The sequence below is a fragment of the Papio anubis genome, chromosome 17 (assembly GCF_008728515.1).
Source record: "Papio anubis isolate 15944 chromosome 17, Panubis1.0, whole genome shotgun sequence".
Lineage (NCBI taxonomy): Eukaryota > Metazoa > Chordata > Mammalia > Primates > Cercopithecidae > Papio > Papio anubis.
In genome coordinates this window covers 61,221,082-61,234,474 of record NC_044992.1, presented here as the reverse complement: position 1 = coordinate 61,234,474, position 13,393 = coordinate 61,221,082, and the positions used below count along the sequence as shown (strand labels likewise).

General features: G+C 40.5%; 1 long non-coding RNA gene and 1 pseudogene across 2 annotated transcripts in view; one reads left to right on the top strand and one right to left on the bottom strand.

Annotated features, from left to right (window-relative positions):
• Nucleotides 1-2,141: 2,141 nt before the first annotated feature.
• Nucleotides 2,142-13,393, bottom strand: part of LOC116271075 — a 32,263-nt gene continuing 21,011 nt past the window's right edge. The window contains exon 3 of one of the 2 annotated variants that reach the window (XR_004179491.1): nt 2,142-2,754. This is a non-coding gene — a long non-coding RNA (uncharacterized LOC116271075). Of the gene's footprint in view, nt 2,755-7,250; nt 8,087-13,393 lie in introns of those variants that run through there. The other variant, XR_004179490.1, reaches the window with a different exon arrangement.
• LOC116271148 lies at nt 6,611-6,699 on the top strand (annotated as a pseudogene).

Genomic DNA, 13,393 nt, shown 5'->3' with positions numbered 1-13,393 from the left:
ATTAGCCCTGGTTTCCTCTCCACCCAAAGTAGAGCCTGGTATAGGGGCTGTGTGAGGGTAGCTTATGGGTTAAAAAAGATTCCCCAAATGAAGACTGTTTGAAAAGTGAAACAAGGAAGGAAGGAAAGGAAATCCAAGTGTGTGTTATTGAGCTGACCTCCACAATGGGCAAAATTGGAGCTGGATCCCTCAATGGTCCTGCAAAGGATATATTTATCCGTTGGCTCCCATTCCCCATAAGGACTCTTGGCATGGACAGGGCTAAGGGGTTCATGTAAGTGTTCCATGCCGCAGTGGGGAAGAAGCAGTAGGTAAGTAGCCATCAGAAGAGGTGCTGTGGGATTACATCTGTGCCGCTAGTTGCCTAAGTAGTAGCTGGAGTTAAAGGATGGCCGATAGCATATAAGGTGCAGCTCTAATGGGGTCTGATACAAAGCCCTATCTTGCCCTCACTTCATTACCTCTCTGACCTCATTCTCATTCTTTCCATCAGTCTCTCTTTCCCACTTCCTCTGCCCTGCTTGCTGTTCCTAGAACAAAATGGACATGCACCCTCCTCAGGGCCTTTGCACTCACTATTCTCCCTAGCAGGAAAGACAGCTGGCTGGCTTGAAATTCACACAGCTGGCTTCCCCACCTTCTTCAAGTTTCAACTCCGAAGTCACATTTTTAAAATTTATACATAATATTTTACATATTTTCAGGGTACATGTGATACTTTGTTGCAGCAAATATGTAATGATCAAGTCAGGATATTTGGGGGTACCCATCGCCTTGAGTATTTATCATTTCTATGTGTTAGAAACATTTCAGGTTTTCTCTTCTAGCTACACATTTTTTGTTTTGCTTTGTTTTGTTTTGTTTTTTTGAGATGGGGTCCCGCTCTGTCACCCAGGCTACAATGCAGTGGCAGCGATCTCAGCTTACTGCAACCTCAGTCTCCGGGGTTTAAGTGCTTCTCCTGCTTCAGCCGCCCAAGTAGCTGGGATTACAGGTGCCTGCCACCATGCCTGGCTAGTTTTGTATGTTCTTTTTAGTAGAGATGGGATTTCACCATGTTGGCCAGACTGGTCTTGAACTCCTGACCTCAAGTGATCTGCCTGCCTCAGCCTTCCAAAGTGTTGAGATCACAAGTCTGAGCTACGGTGCCCAGCCTCTCTTCTAGCTACTTTGAAATATACAATAAGTTGTTGCTAACTATTAATATTATCATCCTACTCTGCTATCTAATATTAGAACTTATACCTTCTGTCAACTGTACCCATTGATCAACCTCTCTTCGTCCCCTCCCCTCAACTCGTACATCCTTCCCAGCCTCTGGTATCTATCTATCTGTCCTCTACATCCACGAGATCAACTTTTTTAGCTTCCATATATGGGTGAAAACATGAAAAATTTGTCTCTCTGTGTCTGACTTACTTCACTTAACATAATGACCTTCAGTTCCATCCATGTTGGAGGCAAATGACATGATTTTATATTTTTATGGTTGAAAAGTATTACATTGTGTGTATATGTTACATTTTATTTATCCATTCATCCAATGATGATCACTTAGTCGATTCCGTATCTTTGCTTTTGTGAATACTGCTGCAATAAACATGAATGCAGGTATCCCTCTGATATACTGATGTCTTTTCCTAAATGTCCAGCAGTGGGATTGCCAGGTCCTATGGTAGTTCAGGTTTTCATTTTTTTGAGAAACCTCAATACTGTTTTCCATAGTGGCTGTACTAATTTACATTTTCGCTAACAGTCTATAAGAGTTTGCTCTTCCCTGCATCCTCACCAATATCTGTTATTTTTTTGTCTTTTTAGTAATAGCCATCCTATGGCCGGGGCGCGGTGGCTCAGGCCTGTAATCCCAGCACTTTGGGAGGCCGAGGCAGGTGGATCACCTGAGGTCGGGAGTTCGAGACCAGCCTGACCAACATGGAGAAACCCCGTCTCTACTAAAAATACAAAAATTAGCTGAGTGTGGTGGCGCATGCTGGTAATCCCAGCTACTTGGGAGGCTGAGGCAGGAGAATCACTTGAACCCAGGAGGTGGAGGTTGCAGTGAGCTAAGATTGTGCCATTGCACTCCAGCCTGGGCAACAAGAGTGAAACTCCATCTCAAAAAAAAAAAAAAAAAAAAATTAATTTAAAAAAAAGCCGTTCTAACTGGGGAAAGATATGTCATTGTGGGTTTGATTTGCATTTCCCTGATGATTAGTAATGTTGCACTTTTTAAAAAAATTTGCCAGTTAACTATTTGTATGTGTTCTTTTGAGAAATGTCTGTTGATGTCCTTTGCCCAATTTTTGATGGGATTACTTGCTTTTTTACTGTTGAGTTGTTTCAGTTCCTTGTATAGTCTGGATATTCGTCCCTCGTAGGATGAATACTTTGCAAACATTTTCTCCCATTCAACAGGTTATCTTTTCACTCTGTTGATTGTTTTATTTGCTGTACAGAAACTTTTTAGCTTAGTAGAGTCCCATTTGTCTATTTTTGTTTTTGTTGTCTATGCTTCCGAAGTCTTAGCCATGAAATCTTTGCCTACAATGTCACATTTTAACTGAGGTATCCTTAGCTGTATCTCATCCAAAATTTAGATTCTCACTCTCCCAATGCCATGTCTCTTGTTTCAGTTTGCCAGGACTTAGACTTCTATGAGTCCATGAACGTGGGCTGGCTCTGCGAACACTGCTGTGAAGGCTCCATTTTTTGCAGACCACCTAGGCACAGGTAGGTTGATCTGCCTGGTTTGTACTGCAAGAGCAAAATAACACAGACTGAGTAATTCATAAATAATAGAATTTTTTTTTCCCCTCACACTTCTGGAGGTAAGCAAGTCCAAGATCAAAGCACTGGCAGCTTCTGTGAGGGTCTGTTCCAGCAAGGCATCTTCTTGCAACAACATCCTCACATGACAGAGGGGGGAAGGGCAACAGGACATGAATGCTGTGCCCTCGCCTGGTGAAGACAGGAAGAGCAAAAGGGTCTCAGCTAGTTCCCTCCAGCCCTTTTCTAAGGTGATAATCCATTCATGAGTCAACCACTTCCCAAAAGGCCCTGCTTCTCACTACTACCACAATGAGGATTAAGTTTCAACACATGAATTTGGGGAGACATTGAAATCACAGCATCTCTCTTGCCAACTTAATTATTTTTCTCCTTCACATGGGGTAATATTTCATATGCTTTACTTTTTATCTTGTTTTCTTTTCCCTCCTCTACTGAAACTCTGTGTGTGTGTGAGTGTGTGTGCATGTGCATGTGTGTTATTTGTGTATGTGTGTTTTGTTCATTGTTCTATCTTTAGCACCTAGTACAGTGCTTTGCACATAGTAGGCACTTAATAAATACTTGTTAGATAAATGAATAAATTGAATTGAAATGAATCTGGATACTGCTGGCAGACCTTAAGTTCCCTGATTGATGAACAGTGTGGACAGTACAGAGGGAATGGTGTCCCACAGTATGAAGCTATGATATTCTAAACAGAGATACTTGACTCAGAAACAGAGCAGCCACATCTGCCCAGACTTAGACTTCTATGAATCTATGAATGTGGGCTGGCTCTGCGAACACTGCTGTGAAGGCTACATTTTTTGCAGACCACCTAGGCATAGGTAGGATGGTCTGCCTTGTCATTTATGATACCTGCAAGCAATGTAGTTGGTAGTTTTATGTGGCTTAGATGTTCTGAATTATCCAGGGATCATGAATTTCCAATCAAGCCAGGGCCATCACCAGCATCCTGAAGAACACAAAGATGGTTCACCCAAGAGCATTGGTTCTTTTCTCTTGCAACCATGGGTTGAATGTAGGCCTTAGTGGCACTCATTTCACTGTAGATGCTAACAACAAATGTGGCCAGGTGGCTAGTCTCTTCCAACCAAACACACTAGGCAATCAGTTCAGCTGGCTATCAGCTTTGGGAGTTCATAGTATCTGGCTCCAACACATCCTAACAAACCCTCCTGTAACTACCCACAGAGGGCAGTGCTTTTCTAGGCTATGTCAAAATATTGCTCCAGTGTGGCTGCTGAGTTCTTATTCCTGAATGAACCATTGAGTAATCTGTGTTCTCAGCTTAGGATGTGCTTTTATACAGTCAGCACAGGTGGGCCAGGAAGCCTGTCTGGTTTTCACTAAACTAGACCCTGTTAGTTTTACAGCATAGTTCACCTTCACAGCGGAGAACGGCACAACCAAGTATACAATGTAATTTCTAAGCAAAGGTGGGAAAATTAACCTCAGGTTTTATTTAGAAACTTTTATGGTGCTATGATACAAAATAATGACTTACTATGCTAAAAATTCTAGAAAAAAATGTCAGCAGGGAAAGTTGTGTATTTATAATATTTATTCAAAACAACTATTTATATAGCAGTCTTGTTTACAGAACCAAGAAGGAAGTCAAAGGGTGGATTTCTCTAAAAGTTTTACATTTGTTATATGAACTTAATACATCATGGGGTAAGCTAGTAATGACATCTAATGGCAATTAATATGTATTTTATTTTATATACATGAAACATCATGTTTATTGAAATTGTTATGCAATTTGAATTAAACTGGTTTGGCTCTTATGCATTATCATCTAAATTTGCATGTATGTTTTTAAAATGAGTTTGGTTAGCCCTTTTATGTTTGCTTTTTGTTTGTTTTCCAGTGGAGAACTTTATTGGCTTGTCATGAATTTTGAGCAGAAAGTTAACAGGTATCTAGTTAGTAAAAAGGTAATTGTTTATTCCAATGTTTAACCAATCAAGTGTATTTTCTAATAAGTTAGAAGATCAAAAAATCTGGCACCTTCTAGCTTTTTATTCAAGTCTTTGTATTCCCGCTGCTACTACTCTTATTGACTCTAAAATGACATTTTTCTTTGAGTCTGTTTTGAGTTTTTCTTTATTTTTTAATTTAACTGTATTATTGTTATTTTTTAGACTTGCTCTGTTGCTCAGGCTGGAGTGCAGTGGTGTGATCTTGGCTCACTGCAACCTCTGTCTCCCAGGCTCAAGCAATCCTCCCAAGCACAAGCAATCCTCCCACCTCAGCCTCCCGAATAGCTGGAACCACAGGTGTATGCCACTGTGCTCAGCCAATCTTTTTCTTTTTTTTGTAGAGATGGGTTTTTGCCATGGTAGCCAGGCAGGTCTCGAACTCCCAAGTTCAAGCAATCAGCCCGCCTCAGCCTCCCAAAGTGCTGGAATGACAGGCATGAGCCACCATGCCCGGCCTTCAAGTCTGCTTTGAATGCACTGTTATCACATCCAGTGCACACAACTGAATAACAACACCATAATAATCTGCATTTTGCAGATATTGAACAGTTATCTGCCCTCAGTCACGTTGCCAGAAGTGGGTAGAATTAAAATGAAAACTCAGGAGTTTGTTTCCACACCAGATACTCTTAATCATTTCATTAAAACTCGGCAAAACTTAAGTGGAGAGATACATATATGTTTTACTGCACATTTCTTATTAAAACCACTTTATTATGCTCATTGAAAAAATATTCTCCCAACTGAAAACCTTTGGTAAGGTATAAGATCTCCCCAGTGAAGAAAACTTCCATCCTTTTTACTCTGTGTGTGTGTGTGTGTGTGTGTGTGTGTCTGAGACAGAGAGGTTTTTTTGAGTCTGTTGCCCTGTTGCCCAGGCTGGAGTGCAGTGACACAATCATAGCTCACTGCAACCGGAACTCTTGGGCTCAAGGGATCCTCCTGCCTCAGCTTCCCAAAATGCTGAGATTACAGGTGGGAGCCACCGTGCCTGGGCTAGTTGTGCTTTGTTTGTTTGTTTTTTAAAAAAACTTAATTAGAGTCTCAAGATGAGAACTTCGTAATGAAATAGTTCACCCTGAATGTATTCTTACCTCCCAAGCAGGAAGGATTCTCTTCCTCCTCAGAAGGCCTTGTCATTCTATCAGTATCACTTTTCTAGAATTTCCTCCTTGCAACGCATTATTTCTGTAAATGTCATTTTTCCTCTTCCAGGTAATAATAACTCTGGGGGCAGAAGTTCTGCATTCTATGTCTGTATACCTTTTATCCACTAGAAGAGTATACTCCATGCCGTTTTGTATGCTTAATAGTAATATCATGGCCAAGCGTGGTGGCTCACGCCTGTAATCCCGGCACTTTGGGAGGCCAAGAAGGGTAGATCACCTGAGGTCAGGAGTTTGAGACCAGCCTGGCCGACATGGTAAAACCCCATCTCTACTAAAAATACAAAAATTAGCCGGGCATGGTGGCGCATGCCTGTAATCCCAGTTACTCCAGAACCTGGGAGGCCGAGGTTCCAGTGAGCCAAGATCGCGCCACTGCACTCCAGCCTGGGCAATAAAGTGAGACTCTGTCTCAGAAAAAAAAAAAAAAAAAAGGAGTATCATATATGACCTTTGTCACAATCTCTTTCTGTGCACACACAAATACACTGCCTGCCTAACTCAATTCATTGAATCTTGGGGGTGGAATTGATGAATAACACAAGAAAAGGAAAAAAGAAAGAAATGTTTGGGAAGGAAATAACTAATACAGGAGGTCTGTTATGGGTTGCACCCATTTGATGAATAAAGGAATTAAAACTCCCAAAAGAGGACAAATATTAACAAATATGTATGAACAGATGCAGAAAACAAATCCTCATTTGCAACCTGGAACTAATTGTTTAGTATGATTTTTGATACATATAAGAAGGAGTACTGGGCTGGGTATGGTGGCTCGCGCCTATAATCCCAGCACTTCTGGAGGCCAAGTGGGGGGAATGCTTGAGACCAAGAGTTCAAGACCAGCCTGAGTAACATAGTGAGACCCTCGTCTCTACAAGAAAAGCAAAAATTAGCCAGTCGTGGTGGCTCACACCTGTGATACCGGCTACTCAGAAGGCTGAGGTGGGAGGATCAACTGAGCCTAGGAGGTCAAGGCTGCAGTGAGCTGTTATCACACCACTGCTCTCCAACCTGGGCAACAGACCAAGGAAAAACCAAAAAAGGAATAGTCTGATACCTAAGACAGGTTAAAGTGATGGGGGTATTGATAACCATAAAGGTTGGCTCCAAGCCTGTAGAATTGATCATTTAAAAGCATAAAACCAGCCTGGGCAACATGATGAAACCGCCTCTATAAAAAATACAAATATTAGCCAGGCATGGAGGCATGTGCCTGTAGTCCCAGCTACTCAGTAGGCTGAGGTGGAAGGATCGCCTGAGCCCAGGAGGTTGAGGCTGCAGTGAGCCATGATCATGCCACTGTACTCCAGCCTGGGTGACACAGTGAGACTCTGTCTCAAAAAACAAGTAACAAAAATAAAAAATAAAAAGCATAGGACATGGGGAAATTTTCTGCTATGTTGATTTACTATTCCAGTTTCATGTTGACATAATACATCGAGATGGACTTTTTTTTTTTTTGGTTAAGGATTTTATCTTGAGGACATAACCTCTGGATTTGAAGGTCATGGTATATCCCATGCTGTTCTTCAGTGTGATAACTTAGGAACAAATATGATTTGAACTTATTTGGGTTTAGAGAGGATGTCAGAAATTGAGAGCCGTTTACTTTAAAAAAATGTAGAGAATTTTTGAAAGTGGCGTCAGTATGTCCATATTCAAGTGGAGATAAAATGAACCAAAATAAAAGAACTGTGGGCAGACAGGACAACTGTGGATTATGCATCAATTCTTTTGAAAAGTGCTATCTTGAAGATAAATCTTGACTCAATCTTTAGAGAAACTAAGATAACCTTGATGAGCAGTGAAGGAATCACAAGATGTGAAATTCCTTGAAGAAAAATTTATTGACTTTAAATAATTTTGTCTAGTATTACACATAATTTTTAAAACTCTTTACACTGTATAAAGTCAGCATGTATTTTTGGCTCAAAGTTTCGCTAGTGTTTTCTGTAGAGGGAATAAAAATTAAATTTAACAGTTTCATTTGTGGTATGCTTTAGGCTTGAAACACTGAAGGCCCTCTCCCCATCTGCCTGCTCCCCTTATACATTTTTTTCCCTTGCTCTATTTTGGGTACAGGCTTCTTGCTTTGCTTTTTCTTCCTTTTGTTGTTTCACTTCAGTTAATTAATTGTATAATCTGTAAGAAATTTATACAGAATTAAAGACAAATGCTGCAGGAAAGTAAATTACTAAAATAAAGGAAACCCTATAAAAAAAGAAGGCAAGTATTAACATTCTCATATCAAATATCAGTTAGATTGACCTTATTTAACTGCAAGCCCCCAATGATTATAGCATCAATTAGATGATAAGGGAATAAAGAATACATAACTCTTAACAATGAAGAATTCCTAGTTTATCAAGAGACATGTGGTTCAAAGGAAAATCTAAAATGCTAGTGATACATAGGCAATCAGGAATGCTGAAATACATTTAAAAATAGCTGCGAAACTGGTGAAAGTTGTCAATATCCACAGGGCAATAATCAGTTGCTTTCTGCCAGCACACAATTCATCTGCATTTCTATGGTCAGAAAGCATATGTATTATTCTTAGTTCTCTACAATTTACAGTCATAAAATATCTCACAGATAATGATAGGTAGAGATAACCCAGAAAGATGTGCATGACACGACACCTAGTACCCTTTTATACCCATTTCAAAGTCTACTAATATAATACTATAGTATAATACTAATATAATACTATAGTATAATACTAATATAATACTATAGTATAATACTAATATAAATAATTATGCATAACAATACTAATATACTCATAGTGTATAATACTAATGGCAATGATTTGTATAATAATTAACATAATATAAATCTATATCAATATACTTGGGCTTTAGTTGGTTCTGCACCACTTGTACTTGTAGGACTTACATTGAATATCTCAAAATAACTTTTGTCTATGGGTTATAACTATCAACACTTAATGTTTTGGTAATTGAAAAGAAAATTTTAAATATTGATTGATTTGAAAATAGCAATGATGAACCATGCTGTATATTAACATCTCTATCTTGGTATTTCTAGGAGGAAAAATAATTAATTTTTCCTAAACTCTCCTAGTTCTTAGCTGACTTCAACGCAAAAAGATAGATTAACAAGAGAAAAATTAAAGGCTGATGAATATTGCACACATCATGCAGAGAAATCACAGTAATCCAAAGCAGTGTATTTGGGGAAACTGTGGCTAAAAATATATGGGGAGGAAACTAGAGCAGTAAGGTTTGTTTGCAGACTCTGTGCCATGTCTGGGCCAAAGAGCCCAGACTGTCCCAGTAAAGAAAAATTAAGGAGAAAAAGGGTTGATAGAGATAGCTTTTCCTTCCTGTTTCACTGCTCAGAATCAGCCAGTCCAAAATAATTTTCCTTTTTTATGTTGTGCAAATTTTAGTGGTATATCTTTGGTTTCTCTTCAGTATTATTATATTTAGATTACTTGATAAGCTATAGATACCCTGGAAAGAGAATCACTGTCTTAAATGCTAGTTGTTCTTAGAATAAAAGCATAATTAAGTACTGTCTAGTTCATGCTGCTCCAACACACATCATAAACTGAGTAATAAACAAAGCATGTATTTTCTACAGTTCTGAGGCTGGGAAGTCCACAGTCAAGATACTGGCAGATTTCCAGTGTCTGATCAGGGCTATTTGGTTGCCTCACAGGCAGCCAACTCCTCACCAAGTCCATACAGGAAGAGGTGAGTAGATCCTGGCGGTCGGCAATGTCGGCTGGCGGTTCTGGCCCACCGCCCGCATGGTCGGCGAGCCGGTTCGGTTCGCCGGTCGGCACGTCGGTTTCACCATCGGTTTATTCGTCTGTCGGTTCGGTCGGCCCATCTTTCTTTCTTCTTTTTTTTTTTCAGTCTCACTCTGTCACCTTAAGCTGGAGTGTGCTGGTACATCCTCAGCTCACTGCAACCTCTGCCTCCTGGTTTAGTTGTATTCTCCTGTTTAGTTCTCCCAGCTACTCAAGCACACGCCATCACACCTGCTTAATTTTTGTCATTTTAGTAGGGATGGGGTTTTGCCATGTTGGCCAGGCTGATATCAGAACTCCTGGGCTCAAGTGATCCACCCACCTCAGTCTCCCAAAGTGCTGGGATTATAGGTGTGAGCTACTGCCCCCAGCCTGGAGTTTCTTTTATAAGGGCTCCAGCCTCTTGACCAAATCACTTTCCAATGACCCCACCTTGTAATAACATCACATTTGGGCAATAGATTTTAACATATGAATTTTGGCAGAACACAAATATTCAGTCTACATCACAAAGGATTGCTACTTTAGGACAATGCATACTGTTTTTTTTTTGGAAAAGGCAAGCACAGTTTTATTTTTCTGTCACTATTACACTTGATGGAATGTCATCCTCTTTTTTATACTGTTCAATAAAAGTAATCGATTTTATTTTTAAGATAGGGTCCTGCTCTGTTGCCCAGGCTGGAGTGAAAAGTGACTAATTTCTCTTTCACAGAGAAAACTAGGGAATGGATAACTAAGAACAGTCTCACAGACAAGCATTTTTCAGCAGACTGGCAGCACTCATGAATACAAGTAAAACAACTTGCTGCAACTACATACATCTCTTTTACATCTTCTTAAAGTGGCCAAAAAAAAATTAAAAGAGGCATTAAAAAGAGGTCATGAATAGACCCAGAGATATGCCTCTCAATAGCATATACAAATAAAAATCAAACATATGTAAAGACTACCTCACTGATTACCTCAATTTAATATAAATCTGAGCCTGGATGGGAATTTGCTAGAAGGATGATGATTGAGACACAAACATCAAAGACAGCTTCGAGGCTTTGAATTTGGGTGACTTGGAAGAGGAAGGAATTTAGAAGAGGGATGGGGGTGGTGCCATGGTGATCACACGCATCGTGAGGGAGTTGCATATGATCACAGTAGGATAGATATGTTTCCAGGAAGGTGATGTCTGGGACATCATGAGTTTGAGATGTCAAAACAATTGGGGAAAATGGCCAGCAAGCATTTGGTGGTGTATCAGTAGAATTTGGAAAATATGCCAAGTCATTTGTTTGGGCTGCTCTTACGGGTTACAGATTTGAGTATTGAGGTGATACTTGAGGCCATGCAAATAGAAGAAAGCCAAGAGAAAATAAAGAGAAAAAAAAAGTGACTTAGAACTTCGTTGTTATTCAGACTGCGTGTAACTATTGCTTAATTTGTTCTAAAATAGTGTTGCTTATAACTGTCTTGAAAGTGCAAAAACGGCCAGGCACAGTGGCTCACGCCTATGATCCCAACACACTGGGAGGCTGAGCAGGGCAGATCACTTGAGCCCAGGAGTTTGAGACCAGCCCGGCCAACATAGTGAAACTCCATCTCTACTAAAAATACAAAAATTAGCTGGGCATGGTGGAGCACGCCTGTAGTTCTGGCTACTCGGGAGGCTGAGGCAGGAGAATCACTTGAAGCCGAAAGGCGGAGGTTGCAATGAGCCGAGATTGTGCCACGGCACTCCAGCCTGGGCAACAGAGGGAGACTCTGTCCCAAAAAATAAAAATAAAAAAGAAAGAAAGAAAATGCAAAAGCCAAAAAAGATTATCACACTAGCATGATTAGGCTTGAGGCCACTGACACAGTGTCAAACATTATATTTAAGTATTCATCAATTTTGATGAATACTTTAAATCCACACTCAGAGAATTATGCCAGTTTCACCTCCCTTCTATTTTGAACTTTTTTATTTATTTATTTATTTTTTTAGACAGAGTATCGTTCTGTCGCCCAGGTTGGAGTGCAGTGGCACCATCTTGGCTCACTGCAACCTCCACCTCCCAGGTTCAAGTGATTCTCCTGCCTCAGCCTCCCGAGTAGCTAGAATTACAGGTGCCCACCACCACGCCTGGCTAATTTTTGTATTTTTAGAAGAGATGGGGTTTCACCATGTTGGCCAGGCTGGTCTCGAACTCCTGACCTCGTGATCCACCCGCCTTGGCCTCCCAAAGTGCTGGGATTACAGGTATGAGCCACTGCGCCCGGCCCTATTTTGAACTTTTTTATGCATTTGTTTTCTCTTAGTCTGTAACTTGCTTGATTTTTTTTTTATTAGCTCATTAATAATAAACTCTGTTTGCCTGAGTTGGATTTGTAACACTGTTCGGTTTACCTTGATGCCAATCTGGAAATCTATTGGGATTCTGCTGTTGTAACTAACTCATGGTTTTATTCAGGTGGTGATATGCTCATTTGCCTAGGTCCCCAGAGTACATTACCTGGTGTTCACCCACCAATGAATTATTCTAGTACAACATATATCTGGGTCACCACTTTTCTTTCAAAATGTTTCAGGGAACTTATTACATGCTGTGAAAACCAATTGTATTTCTATCTTTTGAAGTATGCCCATCAGTGTTTAGGACAATGTCTAGCACATAGTTAGTGCTCAACAAATAGAGGTGAATAAATGAGTGTGGTCTTGAATACACAGATAAATTTTGAGTTATTTACTGAGGTTGTTCCCACCTTCTGTAAATTATATTATGAAATTTGAACTACTCAGTATACTTAACATAGAGATGGAATAGTCAAATTGGTGGCATTTGTACTCTAAAATAAGCTTTTGAAAAACACAAATAAGAAAATATTTTTGAGGGGCTGGGTATGGTGGCTCATGCCTGTAATCCCAGCTCTTTGGGAGGCCAAGGAGGGAGGATCACTTGAGTCTGGGAGTTTGAGACCAGTCCGGGCAACATAGTGAGAACTCATCTTCACACACACACACACACACACACACACACAGCGGAGCATGATGATGCCCACCTGTTGTCCCACTCACTCAGAGGGCTGAGGTGGGAGTGTTGGCAGTGGCGAATCCATACAGGTCTGCAGCTACCTCAATTATTGCTTCCTTAGAAGAAAGAATTTGACCAAGGGGCATAAGGCAGAGTGAGAGACTGAGGCAAGTTTTAGAGCAGGAATGAAAGTTTATTAAAGTTTTAGATCAGGAATGAAAGGAAGTAAAACACACTGGAAGATGGCCAAGGAGGCAACCTGAGAGATTCAAGTGTGCAGTCTGGCCTTTGACTTGGGATCTTATACACTGGCATGCTTCCAGGGTCACATTACTTCTCCCCTGATTCTTCCTTTGGGGTGGGCTGTCTGCATGCACAGTGGCCTCCTAGCACTTGGTGGGGCTGCACTTGAAGTGTGTTTACTGAAGTTGTACACATGCTCACTTGAGGCGTTCTTCCCTTACCAGTCAAGCATTTCCAGAGAAAGTTCATATACCAGTTAAACTCTGCTATTTTGCCTCTTAGTGCACATGCTTGAGCCCAGTTGCTCAACTCCTGAGATCTTATCGGGAAGATGCTGATCACCAGTTTCAGGCATTTCTATCTATTGGGAGACTGTCTTTCCCTGCCGCCAGCTGCGACTAATTATTCTTTTAAAGAGAC